The 27079-nt window shown below is 42.2% G+C and overlaps 1 protein-coding gene across 1 annotated transcript in view; it reads left to right on the plus strand.

Annotated features, from left to right (window-relative positions):
* LOC124776832 overlaps positions 1-27079 on the plus strand; it is a 93358-nt gene that overhangs the window by 17576 nt on the left and 48703 nt on the right. The window lies entirely within an intron of this gene.

The following is a 27079-nucleotide window of genomic DNA, read 5'->3' on the forward strand; positions in this document are numbered from 1 at the left end:
GTTAACGTTCGATAGCACGGTCCGTGTGCCGACGGCTTAAGGCTCGTCAGCTAGCGCCTTGTGCTAGATGGTTCACTTGCAGGGGTATCGATCACGGTATCCTTAAAACCGCCAACATCTGAGTCTACTTCACTCGTTACACACTATGGACAGCTTCGCGTTCAACGGGTTAGTTTAATGGGAGGAAGATGTCCCGATCAAAGAGGTAGGTAGGGCTAGAATAAACCGTAAAGAGAGGATGAGTAGGCGAGACATACGTGCGCGACAATAGCCCAGAAATAGTGTACATTAAATGTGTTCTATCTTGTAAACTATTCGGAACAGGGCATACGTCCATGTTTTTTTTTCTTCAAATGAGCGTTCCTGGTAGAGCACTTGCCCGCGAAAGGCAAAGGTCCCGAGTTCGAGTGTTGGTTCGGCACACAGTTTTTATCCGTGAGGAAGTTTCAGATGTGGTAGTTCGGCAACATTCTAAAAATTGTGATCATTCAGTACACCCAAGGAAAAGGAGATGATAATCAACTTCTGGTAGTGACGATGCTGTGAAAAAAGGTGAAACTTTTGAGTATGCCGAATGAGACATTTTTTGTGTGCTACTTGATATGAATATGTTTATATTATTTTGATAAATTGTACAGTTCCTATTAATAAATTATTTTTGAAGAAAAGATGGACTCACAATGAGGTCCGTATCAAACTGTGAAGTACTGATAACGCAGTCCCACACAATTATATGGCATTTCTGTGTTCTTCACACTACCTTGCCAGGATTGGTAACAAGACTAAACACAAACAACAGTGCCATAACATGAGGAAATATCGGACACAGGGGTAATTTCTGACGGGAACAGTGTATTTCTGGTCTTACGTTGGTGTCACTGAATGCAAGCTTTGATTTCTCGCGCGCGTTGTTCACACCTTACGTATTGCCAAGCATATACGAACACACATTGTTGCGGTTGGAAGTTGAAACAGTGGTGTGTGGCGGGCTATTCGTCATAGTACAAGAAGAGAAAAAATTCGTAAGCTTAATTTGCTTATAGTTTACTTTCTTAAATGTTAAGAAGGAAATACGAATACAATTTGCCTCCATATGTCACCTTCGCTAATGTCTAGTGAACTATTTGCAGGTAATATCGGACAATGCCGCGTACTTACAAAAGGAGGCTTGGTGTTCTTCCGAGGCGCAATTATGAGCCTCAAAATCTTAAAAAGACGGTTGCTGCTATAATATTAGGAAAACTGTCGTACAGAAAGGCGTCAAGAAAATTTAATATACCACGTTCACCGTTAGAGAATGAAGTTAATACAAACCCTCTAGTGATTGGAAGGCCACCTGTCTTAGGTACCATTGAAGAGAACTCACTCGCCCGTGGTATTTTAAGAGCTGCACATCGGGGTTTTCCTGATGATAGGTACATAGTGAAAGGATATCTTGATAAATGTGGACGAAGGGAAAACCGCTTTCCTAGTTACATGCCAGGGATCGAGTGGTCGCGTTCATTCTTACAGCGTCACTCTGCCATATTAAGCGTCCGGCTATCTGAGAACATTAAAAGGCAACGTACTGAAGTGAGTTATGAGACAGTTAAATCAAATTTCCATAATGCTGGTGAAAAAATGGAAAATATCGATCCCAAAAATGTAATCAGCCATGACGAGACCAATCTGTGTGACGACCGTGGGAGGAAGTATGTGATAGAAGGGGAACAAAACATCCTGAGAGGGTCTTAGATTCTCCTAAGAATAGTATTTCAGTAATGATGGCTGCCACTGAGTTCGGAAAACTATTACCTGCCTCTGTTGTCTACAAACCGGACCATTTATAGGACATTTGGCAAGGAGGTGGTCCCAAATGTCCCCCCTATAACCGCATTACTATTGCACTGCCTTACGTTAAGTCAATAGAGGGGGAGAAAGTTATGAGAGGAGACAACCTGTCAAATCAAATTTCGGTGCCGGCCGGTGTGGCCGAGCGGTTCTGGGGGCTTCAGTCCGGAACCGCGCTGCTGCTACGGTCGAAGGTTCGGATCCTGCCTCCGGCATGGATGTGTGTGATGTCTTTAGGTTAGTTACGTTTAAGTAGTTCTAAGTTCTAGGGGACTGATGACGTCAGATGTTAAGTCCCATAGTGCTCAGAGCCATTTGAATCAAATTTCGCTACGAGTAATTGACAAATATGAGAAGAATAAAATCTCTCTTATTTTGTTACCACCAAACAGTACTCATATTTTACAGCCACTAGACGTAGGTTTCTTCAGACCTTTAAAAGATGCTTGGCCTACGCAATGGAAGAGAAGCTCCCGTGGACCAATATCGAAAGATGCTTTCCTCTCACTTTTGAAGGAAACGCTTAAAAATGTGTCAGCAACTGAAGAAGACAATATAAGAAGTGCTTTCCGTGCAGTGGCATTAATTCCATTTGACCCTCAAAAAAATTGCCTGATGGAGATAATTCTCAAAACAATTCTTTAGAAGCCTGTTCATCGAGCTTTGAAGACATGCTTCAGAATGTTCGCTATGGAATGAAAAATAACACAAGTGTCCAACGAAAATTCGACGTTGCCCCGGGAAAATTCATTTTAGGCATCGATATGAGAAAGATAGATAATGCTGACTCAGTTTCTGAATTGTTTGTGAATAATACTGCAATGTCCACTGCTGACTAAGGCAGCAGAGCAGAGGAGGCAGTTCTGGAACTGGAGGCTTTTGTTCTTGTGGATTATCCACACATGATTGGGGGGAAACAGCGAAATAGGCAGTTTGTCGGAATCGCGACAGAAGTGGGTGCGAAAGAAGTGGAAGTCAGATTTCTGCGCCCATATCAAGGTAGCAAATCTGTGTTTACTTTTCCTGCCGTTCCAGACGATGATACTGTAGACAAAGGCCAAATTATAAGTGTTGCCGACTCCAAGAGAAGGAAAGTGGAAGTTTTCTTTCATTGAGAACATATTGTATATTATTATTGGTTTGTTATACGAGCAGATTGTCTTTATTAATGAAATATTTTGTAAATACGTTTGTGAAAGTTTTTCTAAATACGTGTCAAATGCTTACTGAAGATGTGTAGAATATTTTGTAACTATCTGTAAAAATGTTTTCCAAAGATGTAAAACATGTTTGTAAGTATGAGCATTTTTTAAAAAGATGGTCACTGTCCGAAATTAACCCATTAGAGGGTACTATGGGCCTTTGCGTGTAAATTCAATGAATGTCTGAAATTACCCCATTAAAGGGGTAACATCGGACAGTTTTATTTGATACATTCTGATTAATTGAAGCATACTTTTGACTAAAGTTCTTCGATCATATTATTCTGCAGTGTCATCCAAAATATCTCGCACTATTCGTCGGGAGAATTTAATGTTCTTTACGAAGTTAACTTAACGAATATGAAAATTCCGTCCGATATTACCCAACCTTACGGTAATGCACTCTTGGTGGCCAATCTACCCACACAGAGAATTGCAACTCTACTAATTTACGCACCCACTGACGGTGTGTGTATATGTACGAAGTTACATTATTGACATGCAAGTGTGTCTTGTGGGTGTTTCACTTCATTTACATCTACATACATACTCCGCAATCCACCATACGGTGCGTGGCGGAGGGTACCTCGTACCACAACGAGCATCTTCTCTCCCTGTTCCACTCCCAAACAGAACGAGGGAAAAATGACTGCCTGTATGCCTCTGTACGAGCCCTAATCTTTTCTTTGTGGTCTTTCCGCGAAAAATAAGTTGGCGGCAGTAAAATTGTACTGCAGTCAGCCTCAAATGCTGGTTCTCTAAATTTCCTCAGTAGCAATTCACGAAAAGAACGCCTCCTTTCCTCCAGAGACTCCCACCCGAGTTCCTGAAACATTTCTGTAACACTCGCGTGATGATCAAACCTACCAGTAACAAATTTAGCAGCCCGCCTCTGAATTGCTTCTGTGTCCTCCCTCAATCCGACCTGATAGGGAACCCAAACGCTCGAGCAGTACTCAAGAATATGTCGTATTAGTGTTTTATAAGCGGTCTCCTTTACAGATGAACCACATCTTCCCAAAACTTTTTTGTCAGGCAGTATATATTACCATACTAAATTAGTCTTGTGGTTCCTCACGTTACCCTACTACAAAAGATGGATAAAAACTAACAACACAAACGACTTTATTGAAATAACACTACATGAGATATAAAAATACTTACTACAAAAGATGGATAAAAACTAACAACACAAACGACTTTATTGAAATAACACTACATGAGATATAAAAATACTTATTTTTGCCACAGAGTCATGAACCGTGCTGCAGCTCTCAGATCCAAACTAACTCTGTGTCACTCGTATCGGCTTCTCCCACTATCGATTTGTGACGAACGGTATGTCGCCACAACCACCCACCTCTTTTGAGCGTAGAACGGTGAGGGACCAGCTGTGTAGTGCTGCCAAGAGCAGAGCAGACTGGACCGTTTCTGTGTAAGTGACGTTACCAGCTGTGCAATCGGCTTCTGCAAATGCAAGGCGACAGGTGGGCCATTTGTTCATTGTTGGCTGTAGTTCGGACCCTTTCAGCGTCGAAGTGGTCTTAACAGCTATGCTGTTGGTCTTTGCGAATACAGCTGGACCGTTTGTCTAATGAAGGGTAGAGCCACGAGTCATAACACATCTGAATTGTAACGTCCACTGTTCAAAGTGCCGTCAATGCGAACAAGAGCTGACAGAGACGTGTAACCAATGGCACCCCATACCATCGCGTCGGGTGATACGCCAGTATGGCGATGACGAACACACGCTTCCAATGTGCGTTCACAGCGATGTCGCCAAACACGGATGCAACGATCATGATGCTGTACACAGAGCTTGGATTCATCCTAAAAAATGACGTTTTGCCATTCGTGCACCCAGGTTCGTCGTTGAGTACAATATCGCAGGCGCTCCTGTCTGAAGCAGCGTCAAGGGTAACCGCAGCCATGGTCTCAGAGCTGATAGTCCATGCTGCTGCAAACGTCGTCGAACTGTTCGTGCAGATGGTTGTTGTCTTGCAAACGTCCCCATCTGTTGACTCAGGGATCGAGACGTGGCTGCACGATCCGTTACAGTCATGCGGATAAGATGCCTGTCATCTCGACTGCTAGTGATACGAGGCCGTTGGGATCCAGCACGGCGTTCCGTATTACCCTCCTGAACCCACCGATTCCATATTCGTCTAACAGTCATTGGATCTAGACCAACGCGAGCAGCAAGTCGCGATACGATAAACCGCAATCTCGATAGGCTACAATCCGACCTTTATCAAAGTCTGAAACGTGATGGTACGCTTTTCTCCTCCTTACACGAGGCATCACAACGACGTTTCACCAGGCAACGCCGGTCAACTGCTATTTGTGTATGAGAAATCAGTTGGAAACTTTCCTCATGTCAGCACGTTGTAGGTGTCGCCACCGGCGCCAACCATGTGTGAATGCTCTGAAAAGCTAATCATTTGCATATCACAGCATCTTCTTCCTGTAGGTTAAATTTCACGTCTGTAGTACGTCATCTCCGTGGTGCAGCAATTTTAATGGCCAGTTGTGTAAACTTTTCGGCTTTCCCGACTAATGAAACCTGATGAAGGTGAAACTTCGGGTGTCGGTGAGGCGCTTCCCGAAGGCATTGCTGATGTAACTTGATCTACCACATCTTGATGTGGTGAATCTTTGGGGGTGTGGACCTCTGAGAGTTGTTCGTCCAGTGTAGTTTGCTTCGGGGGGAGCTGTGTGTGGCGTCTCTGAAGGCTGTTCATCAGTGACATAAGCAGGTTTCATTCTCTTTATGGAGACTGCTGTGGTTTTCCTGTCTTGAAGTATTACGAAGATGTGCGACCCGCGTTGTAACACCCAAAATGGCCCAGTGTAAGAGGGAGAAAGGTGCGGCTTAAATGCGTCAACAGCTCTGAATGTTCTTACAAAAAAACGTTTGCTTGATGCCATGACGGCCTGGAGCTATTGGAGTGAGTCACTACATTGTGCGTTACAATGTTTGTGCGAATCCCTACAGTGCATGGTCCGAGAACGTTTTTACTACTTGGCCACGAGGTCTGCGGAATGTTAATTTGTTGTGCATAGACTGACTCTCGGGCGTAGGTCAATGTCTGTTTTTACAGCCGTTCTTAAACCCATTTGCCTGACAGGCAGTGCGTCATCCAGTTGCTTCTGTTCCACATGAGCGTTGCTTTGAGTGTTCCGCTGAGTCGTCCAACCATTTTGTTGCTGTCAGGGTAATAGCTCGTAGTTTTGAGGTGAGAAATTCAACATAGCTTTGCGAGCTCGGTAGAAAGAGAGCAATCAAATTACCGAACGCATCTTGGTGACGGTGGCCTGAACTCTGAATCTCGCAATCTACATGCGTACGAATTCTTTAGCCATCGTTTCTAGTGACATGCCAGTAATTGGCATAACTTGCAGCCAGTGGGTAGAGCTGTCTATTATTGTGAACAGGTATTTGTAGCCGTTGGAGGAGGGAAGTGGTTCCACAATATCCAGATGAACAATCATGAATCTTGTTGCGGGGGCCACTATATCACCAGTGGATGCGAAAGTAAAAACAAGCTTTTGCCAGTTACTGGCACTGTTTGTCGGCTCCTGGCCATGCAAAGCATTGAGTCACACTAGAGGGTGGGATACACTATGAACAACTTCAAATATATTTTTGTGGTGTGTTGCGGAAATGTATGGGCATTGTTGTAACTGTAGCTGTCATTGTGTAATAACATCTGTAACACTGTGCACTGAGCGTTCTCAATGTCTGGCCATGGCGCGCTACTGATTCAGTGGCATGCTCGCGATAGACATACTGTGACAATCTTACAGAAGTTGCTTATGTAGGGGACATCCATTATAAATTGTCATATATATATTGTAGGTGTCTTATACGGCGAGATGGGATTCGCTGACTAATTTTCTGGAAGGCAGTGACCAGTGGAAGATGATGAGTGAAAGTCTATGCTTCAATTTCACTACATAAGTATTGCCGACCAAATGATTTGAGCTGGTGTAAGAGTGCGAGAAAAGAACGCTAATGGTTGCGCAGTTCCCAGTACCTGCTGATGCAGTGCCACGCCGATGGCCGGTTGGTTGGCTAGCGTCTTACTGCCAAGGCTAATTGTGTAGTGAGACTCAAGTGTGAGAATAAGATAGCAGCTACCAATGCGTCGTTACGTTTGTTACAGAATTCAGCCAACGTTTGTGTCCTTGATACCGTGCGTTTGCCGAAGATGATTTTTACTGCTAGAATAGCATTGAGAGAGGCCTGGGTTTGTGGTACGTTTGGCAAGTGTCGTCGGTAAAAGTTTATTATGCCTAAAAAACGTCTTAAATCTGGGTAATTTTTGCGTTGGGGCATATTGTGGGTTGATTGCACATGGTCGGGAAGGGGTATGATACCCTTTGCTGACGCCTTGTATCCTAAAAAGTAACAGATGGCTTCCTTAATGTGAACTTGTTTGTATTTAGGACTATCCTGTACTACTAAAGGCGCTGAGATAATAGCTGATAGTGCTCGTGTTCGTTACGAGAGGAAAACAGGAAGAGATCTACACATGCAAAAAGAAAATATGGACTTTGAAAACTTAATCTATAAACCACTGTTACATCTGAGCTGACGCGCGAACCCATATCTTGCGAAGTGAAACTTGGATAACCCAAAAGCCATAGTAAAAGCAGTCTTGGGAATATCACAGGGACCACTGGAATTTGCTTATAGGCTTTTTCAAAACGAATCATTAACTGAGGCACTGTGTAACGCACTGGTAAAGCTCTGGATAAGGGGAATGATGTATCTATCTGGGACAGTCCTAGCTGTCAGGACCCTGCAATCTCCACGAGGGCGTAGGTACCACCGTGTTTATTCACCAAATGAAGCAGTGGCGACCAGGGGCTGTCCGATCTGCATATAATTTGTGCGTCCAAGCACTTGTCGAAATGCTGTTTGGCTACTGCGTGATGTCCCGGAGCGAGGCGGGGGTATTGTCCTTTAGTACATTCTTGAATGCTGTGCTGCCTTTCGGCGTGTGAATAAGTGTGGCTAATTTCGTAGAAGTTGCTGAAATGGGTCTTCTTCACTGGTGGCGGTGGTTCTGTTTGCGCCTGTCGTCATAGCAAAACGGATTTTATGCTGAAGGTCCATCATAATCAGATGATGATTTTTGTACGTCAACTAAAAATTTGAAATGGTTTAAAAAATCTACTCCTAAGATGAGGTGAGAGATTTTGGCAACTGTGGAAGCCCATTCGCCGTATATTTGTTGGCTGAGTTTCACTGACAGGCGAATTGCACCTAAGGTAGGCCTGCTGATAACGTGTTGCCTTGATGCACTGAAAGAACAAGATGCTAATATCTGAACCATTGTCAATTAAGCATTCGATGCCTGTGTCTTTTACAAAAATGCGTCGCACTAAAGCACTTGACACTTGGGGATACACACTCCGTGAGGAAGTGGGTTTGTAATGCACTCGGTTTTGTTTAGCGTCTGCGCGGCGCTTGAAGTGTTCGTGGTCGATAACGCTTCGTATCGGTAGCTTTCGGAGTTGGGTAACGGCACGGTTGTTCCCCCTTCTTAGCTCGATCTTTAAATTTAATGTATCAGCGCCACGTGGAAGTGTGATTTTTTGCATCTCTGACATGGGTGTGCTGTTAAAGGGATTGAACTACATTTGTGCGGTGGTTGATAATAATTTCTTCTTCTAGAATACTGAAACGGCGCTGTAGATCTGTTTAAAACGGAGAAAAGTTTACCTTTCTCGGGATCCGCTTCTGCGTTGTGGCGACAAACTGAAGTCCCGGTGTGTTGCTTTCTGTTAACACTGCCGTGAACCAATGTGTTTGGAAGTGGAATAGGTCAAGAATGTGTGTCCGCCATCTCTGGTAAAGGAGACAATAGTTAAGTGTCATGCTTATTGTTGATAGGCGGTTGAGCCATATCGTACGTAATGGGTGTTCTAAAACAAGATCTGACCCGCCAAATTACGTAGGTGCTGTAGCAGTTCAGGCTCCGATTTCCGATGGTCTCTTTATATGGGGGATGCACTGCATGCGTTGTTCCTCAGGTATCTGCAGCCGCTTTATTACTGTATCTTATACGTCCTGACATTGTTCGGAGATGGACAGCAATACTAGGTCTTCCACCACTTTGGCCATTTTTTGATCTATGTTGGCGAAGATAAGATTTGTGTATGTCGTTGCACGCACCATATTGCTGAAAAATGCATGCCACTCCAACGAACCATTCTGTTGGAAGAGTTTCCAGAAAGCCGGGTGTCCCTATTACATTAATTGTAGTTGATGATGATGTAGCTCAACTGAACATTTACGATGAAGTCGTCGGCAAAATCGGGAAATTGCAATTTGATGCTGCTCTTCTTGTCTGAAGTTAAGTGACAGTTGATATTCCGTTGTCGTGGTATGTTACGCGACGCGGTAGAAATTAGTTATATACTACGTGGTCACCGCTGAAATTACTCACTCTACCCTACTACGAAATACGGATAAACTGTAAAAACACAAACAACTTTATTGAAGTAACACTAGATGAGAGATAATATATACAAAACACATGTTGTTGCCATAATGTCATAGACCACACTGCAGTTCTCAGATCAGAACACTCTGTACATCACTCGCGTCAACTTTTCGCACTATCGATGTGTGACGAACGATGTCACCACCATACTCTTAAACACTGCAGCATCTAGATAGGCTGTTTAATAATTTTTTGGCTGTTTGCTTTTAAAAAATTGAAACGTCCATGTCTCACTGAAACCTCCCAGAGATGAACTCTTCTTAGGGAACTGAGCTCTTCATAAAAGTCGGTTGAAGTCAGCTGACTAAAATTATATGTAAAGCGGAAGAACACAACAACACAGATGATACAGAGCATTGTTGTATTGTCAAGAGATTTGCTACTTTCAAGACTTTATTATCATTATTACTTGTTTAAATTCCATTTTATAGATTTCTTTTTTAACTTCGACAGCCAACATCACTATGTCAGTCGTTGTCAGGGTGGGTACATCTACGTCTGTACTCCGCAAGACACCTTGCGGTGTGTGGTGCAGCTTACTTCTGGCACTACTGTCTTTTCCTATCATTCCTGTGTCATTGACGAGTGGCACGTGGCAGAAACGATTGTCAGTAAAGCTCCGTTTACATCTAATTTCTGTAATTCTCTCACTGGGGTCATTGCGCGACAATTATGTGGGAGAAACTGGTACAGTTCTACCAAAAGTATTCGTCTAATACATAAGCTCAAATAGTGGAAAATTGTCAGAATGAAGTACGACATGGATATGGACTTGTTTGTTGATCAATGAAAAGGAGAATACAACAAAGAAAGGCAGATTTATATTTACAGAAACAGAGTTAAACTTTCAAAAGTAAAGGTAGGCAATTTAGAACGCAAAATATGTGTTTGCATGCAATACTGAAAATGACATTCCGAACTTCTAAAAGGCAGTCAAATGAAAACGAGATAGATGAAAGAGGGAAATTGTACATTATTTCAAAAGTAATCGCCATAACTTTTAATACATTTATCCCACTGTCAGACAAGATGGTCAGTGCCTTCATGGAAAAATGTTTGATTTCCTACGGGGCCTCGCTTCCCCTCGTCCGAAGCGAAACAATGGCCACAGTTGTCTTTCTTCAGGGCTTAAAATGTAAATCGGATGGTGAGAGGTCGGATCTGTAAGGGGTTCCCAGTGAAACTTCTGTAGCATAGTCGACACAACCTTGGCAACACATGGGCGGGCACTATCCTGCAACAAAATGATGCCGCACATCAACATTCCTGGCATTTGGAGTTGACGGTGCGCTTCAGAGGATGTTGTTTGGTGGCCAGTATCCTCTTTCTACAACACAACTGCACACATGTATTAACAGGCTTATTTATTTACATAAACAGAAAGCTACTTATCTTTAAGAGAGTCCATGAGTTGTGGAACAAGCTCTTCCGTAATAGTCCGTGTTAGCCTCAATGCTGGTGAAGTACAAGTTCGCGCTATGCGATGAATGACAGACGCCAAATTGGAGTGAGAGTTGGTGCGTCAGTGACAGAGCGACTACGCTAGAACCAGTGACTGAGACTGAGCCCTCCGGTCAGTGGCGGTTGAGAGGGCGTTGGCGGCGTGTTGCTTGCGAGTATATCTTTTGTATCTCTCCTGATAGGCGCGCTTGATCGAGTGACTACTATCGATCATCTTTCTACGTCTTTGCCGATCGGTTCGCTGGCGACAGCTTACGCCAGCACAAATTTTGACGCCGTTTTTCAGAAAATCAAACCTGGCCCTTGCAGTCAAAGAAAAAGGTCATCATGACTTTCCCAGAGGTGGCGTGTCTGTTGTTTCGATTACATTGCAGAATTTTCGCTGTGAAGCTCATGCACATCCTCCATACAGGCCTGATCTCTCCCCATGCGATTTCCATACTTTTGGAGCCTTGAAGAAAGATAATTGTCTTCCTCAATTTGTTGCGGACGAAGAGGTGGACACCTGACTACAATCAAGGATCCATAGACAACAGCATACATTTTCACATGAAGGCATTAACCATCATCTCTCATGGTGGGATAAATGAATTAAGTTACAGCGATCACTTACGAAATAATAAACCGTTTATTCCCTTTTTTCCTTCTATCTCTGTTTCATTTGACTGTCCCTTATAGAATGTTATGACTAGTACTTACTAGGCCCTCCTTTCCTCTTTATAATCTCTTGCATTCTCCTTGGCACTGATTTCACCAGTGTGTCTGTTATTTGCACTGTAATTTTACTCACTTCTCTAGTAGAGCGTTCTTTAGGTCTTTTCTGGTGGATATCTGATGATTTCTTATATTTTTGTCGAGTAGATCCCAAAAATTCTCTGTTGGATTAGTGTCTGGGGACTGCGATGGTTCCAGCATCCGGCAGTGTGTTACACAACAGCCACAGCCTTGCAACTGAAGCTATATGTTTTGGATCATTGTCTTGTGTGAAAATATGATCTCCAGAAAGACCCATATTATTCAGACTTCTGGGATGTTTATGTAAATCTTGCGGTCCACTAGTCCATCAGTAAAACACAAATCACCCACACCATTTACACTCGTGCAGCCCCAGACAGATACTGAATCTCCTCCATGTTTAACCCTAGCAGTACCAACGCATTTTACACAATGCGCATTACTAAGGCGGGGTAGGGGAGGTGGAATAGTTTATGACCAGCATAAAACATTAAAAAAACGGAATTCGTTAATTGTTGTTGGCTCATATCAACAACATACTTATTAAAGGGCTAGTGATGTGTGAGTAGGGTCAGAACCTGAAAATATATTTTAGCACACTTTTAGTACACTTTCAGAAACGTGTTCTACTGGGGGGGGGGGAAGTGCTTTATGACCACCACAAAAAATACTTAACAAATACAAATGAACACATTGCTAAACCTGAAAAATATTGAATATGACATTCATTGACGAAAGTGTTATCTACTACTAAGACTTGAATTTTGAGTTAACTTTAACTGAAAAATTTGCAATAAAACTTTTATGGAATCTGGTAGCAGAATTAATTAAAAACATTAAATATTTTTCAAAATTTTAAGGTATAAAATAACTCACAAGGTTACAATATTTTCAATAGCTGGACATAAAGTAGTCCACTCCCCTTGCTGTTGCGAGGATTGACTGAGGCTATTGTACGCTACTGGCTATTAAAATTGCTACACCACGAAGATGACGTGCTACAGACGCGAAATTTAACCGACGGGTAGAAGATGCTGTGATATGCAAATGATTAGCTTTTCAGAGCATCCACACATGGTTGGCGCCGGTGGCGACACCTACAACGTGCTGACATGAGGAAAGTTTCCAACTGATTTCTCATACACAAATAGCAGTTGACCGGCGTTGCCTGGTGAAACGTTGTTGTGATGCCTAGTGTAAGGAGGAGAAATGCGTACCATCACGTTTCAGGTTTTTTATTAAGGTCGGATTGTAGCCTATCGAGATTGCGGTTTATCGTATCGCGACATTGCTGCTCGCGTTGGTCTAGATCCAATGACTGTTACACGAATATGGAATCGGTGGGTTCAGGAGGGTAATACGGAACGCCGTGCTGGATCCCAACGGCCTCGTATCACTAGCAGTCGAGATGACAGGCATCTTATCCGCATAGCTGTAACGGATCGTGCAGCCACGTCTCGATCCCTGAGTCAACAGATGGGGACGTTTGCAAGACAACAACCATCTGCACGAACAGTTCGACGACGTTTGCAGCAGCACGGACTCTCAGGTCTTTTTTTTCCGGATGAAGCCAGGTTCTGTTTACAGCATCATGATGGTCACACATTGGAAGCGTGTATTCGTCATCGCCATACTGACGTATCACCCGGCGTGATGGCATGGGGTGCCATTGGTTACACGTCTCGGTCACCTCTTGGTCGCATTGACGGCAATTTGAACAGTGGACGTTACACTTCAGATGTGTTAAGACCCGTGGCTCTACCCTTCATTCGATCCCTGTGAAACCCTACATTCCAGCAGGATAATGCACGACCGCATGTTGCAGGTCTTGTACGGGCCTTTCTGGATACAGAAAATGTTCGACTGCTGCCCTGGCCAGCACATTCTCCAGATCTCTCGGCAACTGAAAACGTGTGGTCAATGGTGGCCGAGCAACTGGCTTGTCACAATACGCCAGTCACTACTGTTGATGAAGTGTGCTATCGTGTTGAAGCTGCATGGGCAACTGTACCTGTACACGCTATCCAAGCTCTGTTTGACTCAATGCCCAGGCGTATCAAGGCCGTTATTACGGCCAGAGGTGGTTGTTGTGGGTACTGATTTCTCAGGATCTATGCACCCAAATTGCGTGAAAATGTAATCACATGTCAGTTCTAGTATAATATATTTGTCCAATGAATACTCGTTTATCATCTGCATTTCTTCTTGTTGTAGAAATTTTAATGGCCAATAGTGTATGTCTCTCTTAAAGTTCACAATACTTTTCTCCACACCGCTACTCGCCCATTTGACTAACAGCTCAAATCAACTCTCGTCAGTAAATACAACCTCCTTCCAGCAATCAAACGCATCGGATTTGTGTTCTGTTGTTTAAGTGCAACTAGCTTCCTTTTGTAGATTTTACTGATATATGATTTTCTACGGGCTGTTTGGATTTCATTCCGAGCTTGATACGGCATAGACCTTACAATCTGTATTGAAACACTATCCTAAATGCATCTGAATTGCAGAAGGGAGTTTTGGAGCCCTTAGTTTTGAATTGTTCCTGATTTTTCTAAGTTGCGCACTGGGCATTGTCTCGCTGAAATGTAAGCTCAGAACGGCGGGCAACTAAACGGGGCGTAGAATTTCGTCGACGCAGTGCCGTGCTGTAAGGGTGCCGCGAATGGCAACCAAAGGGGTCCTGCTATGAAAAGACTATGAAAAGAAATGGCATCCCAGAACATCGATCCAGGTTGTCGGGTCGTATGTCGGGCGACAGTCAGGTTGTTAACCCACCGCTGTCCAGGGCGTCACACACACCTTGCTGGTCATCGAATCTCAGTTACAAGCGAGAGTCGTCACTGAAGACAATTCTACCCAAGTCAGTGAGATTACAACCAAGAGTGATGGTCTGGGGAGTCATTTCATTTCACAGCAATATCCCTTTGTCTGTCATCCGAGGCACCCTTGGAGCACAGCAGTATGTCCACGATATTCTACGCCCCATTTTGTTGCCCTTCATGAAAACCCATCGTGGGCTTACATTTCAGAAAGATGTGGCTACGTGTGTCCTGTATACTCATATTTTAGTGCAGCCCCCAGTCTCGCTGGAGATCTGCCTACCATCCTTGCAGATACCAATACCAGTGTTACAAGAGTGGTGAAATTTTGTGAACTGTCAGGCCTCATCCCTAAATTGGTGGGGAAGGGCGGCAAACTTTAGTACGTTATAAACTGCTCCGCGTGTGGGGACAGCCTTCGTCCCCACCCATGAGATTTGCATGTTGACTTCTCGTCAGGGCGCTGATCACCATGATGTTGAGCGCCCCCTCAACCCAAATAATAATAATAATAATAATAATAATAATAATAATAATAATAATAATAATAATAATCCCGTGGAGGCCCAGGAAAAGAATAGGCAGCCGGTATGTTCTGCCAGTCGTAAAAGGCGACGAAAAGAACAAACCACTAATAGGGCTAACCCCCCTATTACTGTGATGAGTTGGTTCAGGACAGAACTAAAGAAGCCTCGGACAAGCGCCGTCAGGGTCGGGGACGACGCTTGAACCCTATGCCCGCCCACAATGGTAACAACACTGCTAGCCACCTGGAAACTGATTTAAATCCAAATAGAGGTGTTTCGCAGGATATGCTTCCTGCAACCACCCTAGAAGGAAAACAAAGACAGAGGATTGGATGGTCAGATGAAGTTAATCGACACCTCATGTTCTGTTATTACCAAGCAACAAACCTAGGAACCAACACAACTGGATACAGATCACAAGTATACACAACATTTATTACCAGATACCCAGAATTAAAATTTTTAACAGAACAACGACTAGCTGATCAGATCCGTGTAATAATAAAAAATAACAGGATACCCCAGTCAGAATTAGAAAACATCAAACAACAAGTACAACAAATACTGGAACAAAATAATGTGCAATCAGAGGAAGAAGAGAATACAGTAATGGGCTCAAACATCCCAGAGCAAACAAACAAAGAACAACACGCATCAATTAAACAATCAGAGGAAAACGAAATCTTAAGACAGCCACCAGAACAAGCACAAATAGAACACGAAGTGACACACATGTTAGATATAGAAGAAGAATTTCAGCTGGTTTATATAGGAGCACTCACTACACTAAATATACACACTAGGCAGAGATCAGAACCAACCAACACACAGAAGAAACCCACAGAAGAACCCCACAAAACCAGCATGGCAACACAGGCTACAGATCAGAATAGAAAAACTGAGAAAAGACATCGGACAGCTAACACAATTTATAAGAAATGAAATGTCAGAAAAAAACGAAAAAGGTTAGATATAATCTCACAACAAGAAGCGATAGAGCAATTAGATGAAAAGAAGCAGAAATTACAAGCACTGGCCAAACGACTTAGAAGATACAAAAAAAGTGAAAATAGAAGGAAACAAAACCAAACATTCAACACAAACCAAAAGAAATTTTACCAGACAATAGATAACACACACATTAATATAGACAATCCACCAAACATAACAGAAATGGAACACTTCTGGAGCAACATATGGTCAAACCCGGTACAACATAACAGGCATGCACGGTGGATACAAGCAGAAACAGGCACATACAAGTTGATACCACAAATGCCTGAAGTAAAAATTTTGCAACATGAAGTCACCCAAGCAATTAATTCTACTCACAATTGGAAAGCCCCTGGAAAAAATAAAATAGCAAATTTCTGGCTAAAGAAGTTCACCTCAACACATTCACAATTAACTAAATTATTTAACAGTTACATTGCGGACCCATACACATTCCCTGATACTTACACATGGAATAACTTATCTGAAACCTAAATATCAAGCAGACACAGCAAACCCAGCTAAATATCGCCCCATAACATGCCTACCAACAATATGCTAAATATTAACTTCAGTCATTACACAGAAATTATTGACACATACAACACAGAACAAAATTATAAATGAAGAACAAAAAGCCTGTAGCAAAGGAGCACGAGGATGTAAAGAGCAACTGATAATAGATGCAGAGGTGACATATCAAGTTAAAACTAAACAAAGGTCACTACACTACGCATACATTGATTACCAAAAAGCTTTTGATAGTGTACCCCACTCATGGTTACTACAAATATTGGAAATATACAAAGTAGATCCTAAATTGATACAGTTCCTAAACATAGTAATGAAAAATTGGAAAACCACACTTAATATCCAAATAAATTCTAATATCATCACATCACAGCCAATACAGATTAAGTGTGGAATATACCAAGGAGACGCATTAAGTCCTTTCTGGTTCTGCCTTGCTCTGAACCCATTATCCAACATGCTAAATAATACAAATTATGGATACAATATTACTGGAACATACCCAAACAAAAACACACATTTGCTATACATGGATGATCTAAAACTACTGGCAGCAACAAATCAACAACCAACCAATTACTAAAGATAACAGAAGTATTCAGCAATGATATAAATATGGCTTTTGGAACAGACAAATGTAAGAAAACAGCATAGTCAAGGGAGAACACACTAAACAAGAAGATTACATATTGCATAACCACAGCAACTGCATAGAAGCGATGGAAAAAACAGATGCCTATAAATATCTAGGATACAGACAAAAAATAGGAATAGATAACACTGGTCAACACTCATTTTCTTGCCAAGGATATTTGAGTGGCTTTAGGATGAGTTAGTGGTGCTGAGGACGAATATAGCAACCATTTATGCAGTTTGGCTCTAGTTTTTGAGATAATGCATGATTTATTCAAAAAATTAGAAAAAATCGCTAATACTGAACTCGAGCGCTACAAACTACAATGAAAAAAGAAAATAATATTTATAAATAGCTTCTATGAAAACCTGATAGGCATTTGTCCACGTATAAAACATAATTGAAAAGTTTCTCTATAAGTATATCATTTTCCGTCCATGACGAACCGCTTCCTGCACGCTTTCCTTTTATAGGTCTCTTCAGAACAGTCACGTTGCAGATTCCAGCAATAATCTGCCATCGTATGCCTGTCCCATCTTCCTTTATATCTTTCCTCTATTCCTTTCATGTCTTGATGGAGCCGCTCTCCTTGTTCCTCACTGAAATCACCTAGATTACGAGGAAATCGATCCAAGTGGCTGTGAAGGAAGTGCAATTTTATGCTCATGTTAGCTCCTAAGTTTTGAAAGTTAGTGAGCATGTTTTTGACCAGTTCCTCGTAATTGGGAGCTTTATGATTGCCCAAAAACATTTTACAACAGCGACAAAACTGTTCCAGGCCGATGCTTCAGTGACAGTCATGACACTTGTAAAATTGGTATCGTTGATGAGCCTGCGAATTTGAGGACCATCAAATATTCCTGCCTTAAGTTTTTCACTACTGAGTCCAGGGAACGTATTGCAAATGTATGTGAAGCAATTACCATTTCTGTCTAAAGCTTTGGTGAATTGCTTCATTAGTCCTAACTTAATATGTAATGGTGGAAGAACAATCTTGTCCCTACTAACCAGAGGTTCATTAATGATGTTTGCTTCACCAACAGCCATATGTTCCCTTGGAGGCCATGTTTTCTGCTTCCAATGTTCGTGCTTTGCCCTACTATCCCACATGCAGATAAAACATGGGTGCTTTGTGTATCCACTTTGTTGTCCAAGCAAGAAGTTCACCATTTTCAAATCAACACAAATCAACCACTAGTGCTGCATATACTGAATTTTCTGCAGAACCATCTTGATGTTAGCATATGCTTCACAAAGTTTTGTTGAGTGGGCAATTGGAATAGATGCTTAACGATTGCCATTGTGTAGGAGAACACATTTTAAACTTCCAGTGGAACTGTCTATGAAGAGACGCCAGTCCTCTGGTCTATATTCCGGCAGCCCCAATTCAAGTAAAAGTCCAGGTATATTGCTGCAATACACTATAACCTCTTCTTGGTTGAAGTATGGAAGAAGGTTTTCTTCTCTCGTCCGGTAAGTTGTTATTTTAACACTTGGATGAAGACAGTTCTTTTCCTTAAGCCTGGATGCTAAGAGTTCTGATGCTTGCTTTGAAAGATTGAGTTCTCGTATCAAGTCACTGAGCTCCTTCTGGTCGAACTGCTGGGGTTGTGTCTCACGTCCTTCGTATTCCGAACCACTACTTGTACATTCCTCGCCGTGCACATCGTCATCTGATGATGTTAGCGTGGGTAATGTTGTGAAGGTTGGTACAGGAACATCGTTGCTGTGCACCACCGGTCTTCTTGCTGACTCCAAATCGGGATATTCCCACTTTCGTTTTTTGAACCTATTAAAACCTTTCACATTAACAATGCAAAAATAGCAATCATCTGTATGGTTCTTCTGCTCTCGCCATACCATAGGCACTCCGAAGTTTAAGCTTTTCCTTTTTCGTTTTGTCCACTGCCGTAAGCACTCCACACAGCATTTACAAACTTTATGGGGTGCCCACGCCTTGTCTTGATCTCCAAGTTAAATTCCGAAATATGCCAGATACGCTTCCTTCACAAAAGGAGTGATATTCTTCCTGTTCTTTTGAAGAACGTATTCACCACAAATGTAGCAGAACTCATCTGGATGGTTCACGCAAAGACGGCGTGAAGAACTCATGTTTTCCTAAAACAAAATTGCACAAATACTACATATTATGCAGAACTTTCTTGTATTTGCATGTCAATCACATCCAACAAACATCATTAATTGTTTTGTGTGAAATGAATACTCACCTCTTATTTGCTACGTCACGATGAAAAGGTTCTATCTCCTTGAAGCTGCACTGCACATGTGTGTGACTTTCGACCATCGCCATTTTTCTTGTTTACACTGAACGCTACCTATGGGCTGTTGCGGGGATTACCTCGGCCAACAAATGAATGTCGAGTACCGCCGAATTCAAATCTGCACAACCCTCAATATCTTCAACACACGCACTGCACAACAGGACTGAACACATGCTGACAGTGTGATGTTTGCATGATGTAATCCTCAACCACACAGATGCACTCCCTGAGCACAATTGTTTAATAAAGATAGTACAATATCACTAATTAAAAAACAGGTAGCAAATACATTACACCATATATGGACCCTGCAGTCGATATTATCCACATGAAACTCTCCATTTCCACAAATAACCTATATCTCAAAAACCAGAGCCAATTTGGAAAAAGTACAAATATACTCGGAATGAGTATCATAACAATATCCCATTTTCGTTCAAACTTCCCTGGCAACGAAAAAAAAATTTATTTTGTAGAGCTGTGTAATACAAATATTAAAGAAGAACTAAAAGAAAAATATAGACAAAGACTAACAAAAATACTGAAAACAGAATTGACAGCAAGAAACAAGACAAAAGCTATAAATACTTATGCTATACCAATATTGACATACTCATTTGGAGTAGTGAAATGGAGTAACACAGACCTAGAAGCACTCAATACACTTACACGATCACAGTGCCACAAATATAGAATACATTACATACATTCAGCAACAGAAAGATTCACATTAAGCGGAAAGGAAGGAGGAAGGGGATTTATCGACATAAAAACCTACATTGTGGACAGATAGACAATTTAAGAAAATTCTTTACAGAACGAGCAGAAACTAGCAAAATACACAAAGCAATCACTCATATAAATACATCGGCTACACCACAGCAATTTCATAACCACTTATACAACCCTTTAGATCACATAACATCAACAGATACGAAGAAAGTAAATTGGAAGAAGAAAACACTACATGGCAAGCACTCGTTTCATCTAACACAGCCACACATCGATCAAGACGCATCCAACACATGGCTAACAAAAGGCAATATATACAGTGAGGCGGAAGGATTCATGATTGCAATACAGGATCAAACAATAAACACCAGATATTATAGCAAGCATATTATTAAAGACCCCAATACCACAACAGATAAATGCAGACTTTGCAAACAACAAATAGAAATAGTAGATCACATCACAAGGGGATGTACAAAACTAGCAAATACAGAATACACCAGAAGACATGACAATGTAGCAAAAATAATACACCAAGAACTTGCCATACAGCATAAACTAATAAAACAACGCGTTCCCACATACAAGTATGCACCACAAAATGTACTGGAGAATGATGAATACAAATTATACTGGAACAGAACCATTATAACAGATAAAACAACACCACATAACAAACCTGACATCATACTCACCAATAAAAAGAAGAAATTAACACAACTATTCGAAATATACATACCCAATACAACAAATATACAGGAGAAAAAATTGAAAAATACATCCAACTGGCTGAGGAAGTCAAGGACATGTGGCATCAGGATAAAGTTGACATTATACCAATTATCAACTACAGGAGTCATACCACACAATATCCACCAGTACATCAACTCAATACAGCTACATCCAAACGTATATATACACTACAGAAATCTGTAATTATTGATACATGTTCAGTTACCCGCAAGTTCTTAAATTCAATGTAACATATACTGTACAGTTAAAAGGAAGTCACGCTTTATCATGGTCCGCGTCACTTTCCATTTTTAACCAGACATAACGTCTGAGAAAGGAAAGAAATAATAATAATCTTTGATATTCATGGAATGGTTTTATCAGCATGTTGTACATGCACACACATCAGTAACTGGACAATACTACAGGGATCTCCTGAAAACATTACAAGTCCATATCAGGCGCAAAAGACCACATTTCCGTGAAGCAGGCTGGATGCTGCACCATGATAATGTGTGGCCGCATGTTACAACTGTTATTGTTGAATATCTTGCAAAAAATCAACGTGAAGTGCATTCCTCACCCTCCCTATAGTCCGGATTTAGCCCCATGTGACTCTTTTCTATTCCCTAAATGAAGAAAAGCCTTCGTGGGAGGCATTATCGATCATCAGAAGCAGTGGTGAAGGCTGCGCAGGCGATTTTGAAGGTCCTCTCAAAAAGTGGTTTCCAGCACGTTTGAAGACAGGCAGAAACGCTGGGACAAGTGCATTGCATTCATGGGAGACTACCTTGAGAACGACCATCAAAATTATGAGGATGAGTGAAAGTATGTTGTAAAAAAAAATTGTGATCATTCTTAATTGAACACCCCTCAAGTGAGGAACGTTGTGGATATTTCATTCTGGCTTCATCGCTGGCGCGCGCGATCGCAAGTAAGTGTTCCATACCATGCCAGTCTGGTGACAGTTTGAAATCTCCACTCAAATATAAAGAAAAATTCAATATGTTAGCTAAATTTCATATGCAGCTACATACTGCGTAATATGCAGCAAACGCAAAATCATAGCGCCCTTTATTTTTCCATTTGCAAACTTTTCGAATTTCGCTCAGTGTCTTACTTCAGTGCAAATATCACAAATAACTATGACCATCAACGAAATGATTGGCATGTCATCATGAAGCTGTCATACACTCAAGCGTGAAAAAACTGGTATTGGCATGCGCATTCAAATACAGAGATATGTAAACAGGCAGAATATGGTGCTGCAGTCGGCTACGCCTATATAAGACAACAAATGTCTGGTGCAGTTGTTACATCGATTACTGCTGCTGCAATGGCAGGTTATCAAGATTTATGTAAGTTTAAACGGGGTGTTATAGTCGGCGCACGATCAATGGGACACAGTATCTCCGAGGTAGCGATGAAGTGGGGATTTTCCCTTACGACCATATCACAAGTATACTGTGAATATCAGGAATCCGGTTAAACATCAAATCTCCGACATCGCTGCGACAGGAAAAAGATCCTGCAAGAACGGAACCAAAGACGACTGAAGAGAATAGTTCAACGTGACAAAAGTGCAACCCTTCCCCAAGTTGCTGCAGATTTCAGTGCTGGGCCATCAACAAGTGTCAGCGTGTGTTCTATTCAACGAAACATCATCGATATGGGCTTTCGCAGCCGAAATCCCACTCGTGTACCCTTCATGACTGCACAACACAAAGCTCTACGCCTCGCCTCGCCTCGCCTCGCCTCGCCTCGCCTCGGCCCGTCAACACCGACATTGGACTGTTGATGACTGGAAACATGTTGCGTCATCGGACGAGTCTCGTTTCAGATGTATCGAGCGGATGGACGTGTACGGGTATGGAGACAACCAAATGAATACATGGACCCTGCCTGTCAGCAAGGGACTGTTCAAGCTGGTGGAGCCTCTGTAATAGTGTGGGGTGTGTGCAGTTGGAGAGATATGGAATCTGTGATAGGTCTAGATACGACTCTGACAGGTGACACGTACGTAAGCATCCTGTCTGATCGCCTGCATCTGTTCATGTCCATTATGTATTCCGACGGACTAGGGAAATTCCAGCAGGACAGTGCGACACCCCACACGTCCAGAATTGGTGCAGAGTCGCTCCAGGAAGACTGTTCTGAGTTCAAACACTTCTGCTGGCCACTACACTCCCCAGACATGAACGTTATTGAGCAAATCTGGGATGCCTTACAACATGCTTCTTAGAAAGGTCCCCAGCCCGTCGTACTCTTACGGATTTATGGACAGCCATGAAGGATTCACGGTGTCAGTTCACTCCAGCACTACTTCAGACATTAGTCGAGCACATGCCACGTCATGTTGCGGCACTTCTACGTGCTTGCGGTGGCTTTATCACGATATTAGGCAGGTGTACCAGTTTTTTTGGCTCTTCACTGCATAAAGCTATAAGTAAATCCCCCCCCCCCCCCCCCCATGAACCATGGACCTTGCCGTTGGTGGGGAGGCTTGCGTGCCTCAACGATACAGATAGCCGTACCGTAGGTGCAACCACAACGGAGGGGTACCTGTTGAGAGGCCAGACAAACGTGTGGTTCCTGAAGAGGGGCAGCAGCCTTTTCAGTAGTTGCAGGGGCAACAGTCTGGATGATTGACTGATGTGGCCTTGTAACACTAACCAAAATGGCCTTGCTGTTCTGGTACTGCGAACGGCTGAAAGCAAGGGGAAACTACAGTCGTAATTTTTACCGAGGGCATGCAGCTTTACTGTATGATTAAATTATGATGGTGTCCTCTTGGGTAAAATATTCCGGCAGTAAAATAGTCCCCCACTCGGATCTCCGGGCGGGGACTACTCAAGAGGACGTCGTTATCAAGAGAATGAAAACTGGCGTTCTACGGATCGGAGTGTGGAATGTCAGATCCCTTAATCGGGCAGGTAGATTAGAAAATTTAAAAAGAGAAATGGATAGGTTAAAGTTAGATACAGTGGGAATTAGTGAAGTTCGGTGGCAGGAGGAACAAGACTTTTGGTCAGGTGAATACAGGATTATAAATACAAAATCAAATAGGGGTAATGCAGGAGTAGGTTTAATAATGAATAAAAAATGGGAGTGTGGGTAAATTACTACACACAGCATAGTGAACGCATTATTGTGGCCAATATAGACACGAAGCCCATACCTACTACAGTAGTACAAGTTTATATGCCAACTAGCTCTGCAGATGATGAAAGAAATTGATGAAATGTATGATGAGATAAAAGAAATTATTCAGGTAGTGAAGGGAGACGAAAATTTAATAGTCATGGGTGACTGGAATTCGAAAGCAGGAAAAGGGAGAGAAGGAAACATAGGTGAATATGGATTGGGGCTAAGAAATGAAAGAGGAAGCCGCCTCGTAGAATTTTGCACAGAGCATAACTTAATCATAGCTAACACTTGGTTCAAGAATCATGAAAGAAGGTTGTGTACATGGAAGAACCCTGGAGATACTAGAAGATATCAGATAGATTACATAATGGTAAGACAGAGATTTAGGAACCAGGTTGTAAATTGTAAGACATTTCCAGGGCCAGATGTGGACTCTGACCACAATCTATTGGTTATGAACTGTAGATTAAAACTGAAGAAACTGCAAAAAGGTAGGAATTTAAGGCGATGGGACCTGGATAAACTGAAAGAACCAGAGGTTGTACAGAGTTTCAGGGAGAGCATAAGGGAACAATTGACAGGAATGGCGGAAAGAAATACTGCAGAAGAAGAATGGGTAGCTTTGAGGGATGAAATTGTGAAGGCAGCAGAGGATCAAGTAGGTAAAAATACAAGGTCTAGTAGAAATCCGTGGATAACAGAAGAGATACTGAATTTAATTGATGAAAGGAGAAAATATAAAAATGCAGTAAATGAAGCAGGCAAAAAGGAATACAAACGTCTCAAAAATGAGATCGACAGGAAGTGCAAATTGGCTAAGCAGGGATGGCTAGAGGACAAATGTAAGGATGTAGAGGCTTATCTCACGAGTGGTAAGATAGATACTGCCTGTAGAAAAATTAGAGAGACTTTTGGAGAAAAGAGAACCACTTGCATGAATATCAAGAGCTCAGATGGAATCCCAGTTCTAAGCAAAGAAGGGAAAGCAGAAAGGTGGAAGGAGTATATAGAGGGTCTATACAGGGGCGACGTTCTTGAGGACAATATTATGGAAATGTAAGAGGATGTAGATGAAGTTGAAATGGGAGATATGATACTGCGTGAAGAGTTTGACAGAACACTGAAATACCTGAGTCGAAACAAGGCAACAAGACAACATTCCATTAGAACTACTGACTGCCTTGGGAGAGCCAATCCTGACTAAACTCTGCCGTCTGGTGAGCAAGATGTATGAGACAGGCGAAATACCCTCAGACCTCAAGAAGAATATAATAATTCCAATCCCAAAGAAAGCAGGTGTTGACAGATGTGAAAATTACCGAACTATCAGTTTAATAAGTCACAGCTGCATAATACTAACGCGAATTCTTTACAGACGAATGGAAAAACTGACAGAAGCCGACCTCGGGGAAGATGAATTTGGATTCCGTAGAAATGCTGGAACACGTGAGGCAATACTGACCCTACGACTTATCTTAGAAGAAAGATTAAGGAAAGGCAAACCTACGTTTCTAGCATTTGTAGACTTAGAGAAAGCTTTTGACAATGTTGATTGGAATACTCTCTTTCAAATTCTGAAGGTGGCAGGGGTAAAATACAGGGAGCGAAAGGCTATTTACAATTTGTACAGAAACCAGATGGCAGTTACAAGAATCGAGAGGCAGGAAAGGGAATCAGTGGTTGGGAAGGGAGTGAGACAGGGTTGTAGCCTCTCCCCGATGTTATTCAATCTGAATATTGAGCAAGCAGTGAAGGAAGCAAAAGGAAAGTTCGGAGTAGGAATGAAAATCCATGGAGAAGAAATAAAAACTTTGAGGTTCGCCGATGACATTGTAATTCTGTCAGAGACAGCAAAGGACTTGGAAGAGCAGTTGAACGGAATGGATGTCTTGAAAGGAGGATATAAGATGAACATCAACAAAAGCAAAACGAGGATAATGGAATGTAGTCGAATTAAGTCGGGTGATGCTGAGGGAATTAGATTAGGAAATGAGACATTTAAAGTAGTAAAGGAGTTTTGCTATTTGGGGAGCAAAATAACTGACGATGGTCGAAGTAGAGAGGATAAAAAATGTAGACTGGCAATGGCAAGGAAAGCGTTTCTGAAGAAGAAAAATTTGTTAACATCGAGTATAAATTTGTCAGGAAGTCGTTTCTGAAAGTGTTTGTATGGAAGTGAAACGTGGACGATAAATAGCTTAGACAAGAAGAGAATAGAAGCTTTCGAAATGTGGTGCTACAGAGAATGCTGAAGATTAGATGGGTAGATCACATAACTAATGAGGAGGTATTGAATAGTATTGGGGAGAAGAGGAGCTTGTGGCACAACTTGACTAGAAGAAGGGATCGGTTGGTAGGACATGTTCTGAGACATCGAGGGATCACCAATTTAGTATTGGAGGGCAGCGTGGAGGGTAAAAATCGAAGAGGGAGACGAAGGGATGAATACACTAAGCAGATTCAGAAGGATGTAGGCTTCAGTAGGTACTGGGAGATGAAGAAGCTTGCACAGGATAGAGTAGAATGGAGAGCTGCATCAAATCAGTCTCAGGACTGAAGACCACAACAAGAACAACGCAAAAATTATTTTTTTACTAAGTATTTTCTGTAAAATCGTGTGAGAAGGATTGCAGGGAGTGCACCTCGATTCTGTTATCTCTGTACGTAGCCGGCCGCCCGAAAGCGGGTAATATTTGCCTCCCCTTCCCAGCTAACCAATACACTCGTCCAGTGCTTTGAACGAAAATTGGTGACTGCGCATCAGCCACCGCATCCCTCCCGGACTCTAGTTGGGGCTCCGTATGATCTCAAACTTAGGTATCAGCACAATCAAAAATGACAATTTTAGAATCTTGCCTCATTTGAAAAAAATTCAGCGGACGTCGTTGGTCGTCAGACTCGCTTTGACCTACGAGACAAAGATAGAATGTGAGAAC

The sequence above is a fragment of the Schistocerca piceifrons genome, chromosome 2 (assembly GCF_021461385.2).
Source record: "Schistocerca piceifrons isolate TAMUIC-IGC-003096 chromosome 2, iqSchPice1.1, whole genome shotgun sequence".
Lineage (NCBI taxonomy): Eukaryota > Metazoa > Arthropoda > Insecta > Orthoptera > Acrididae > Schistocerca > Schistocerca piceifrons.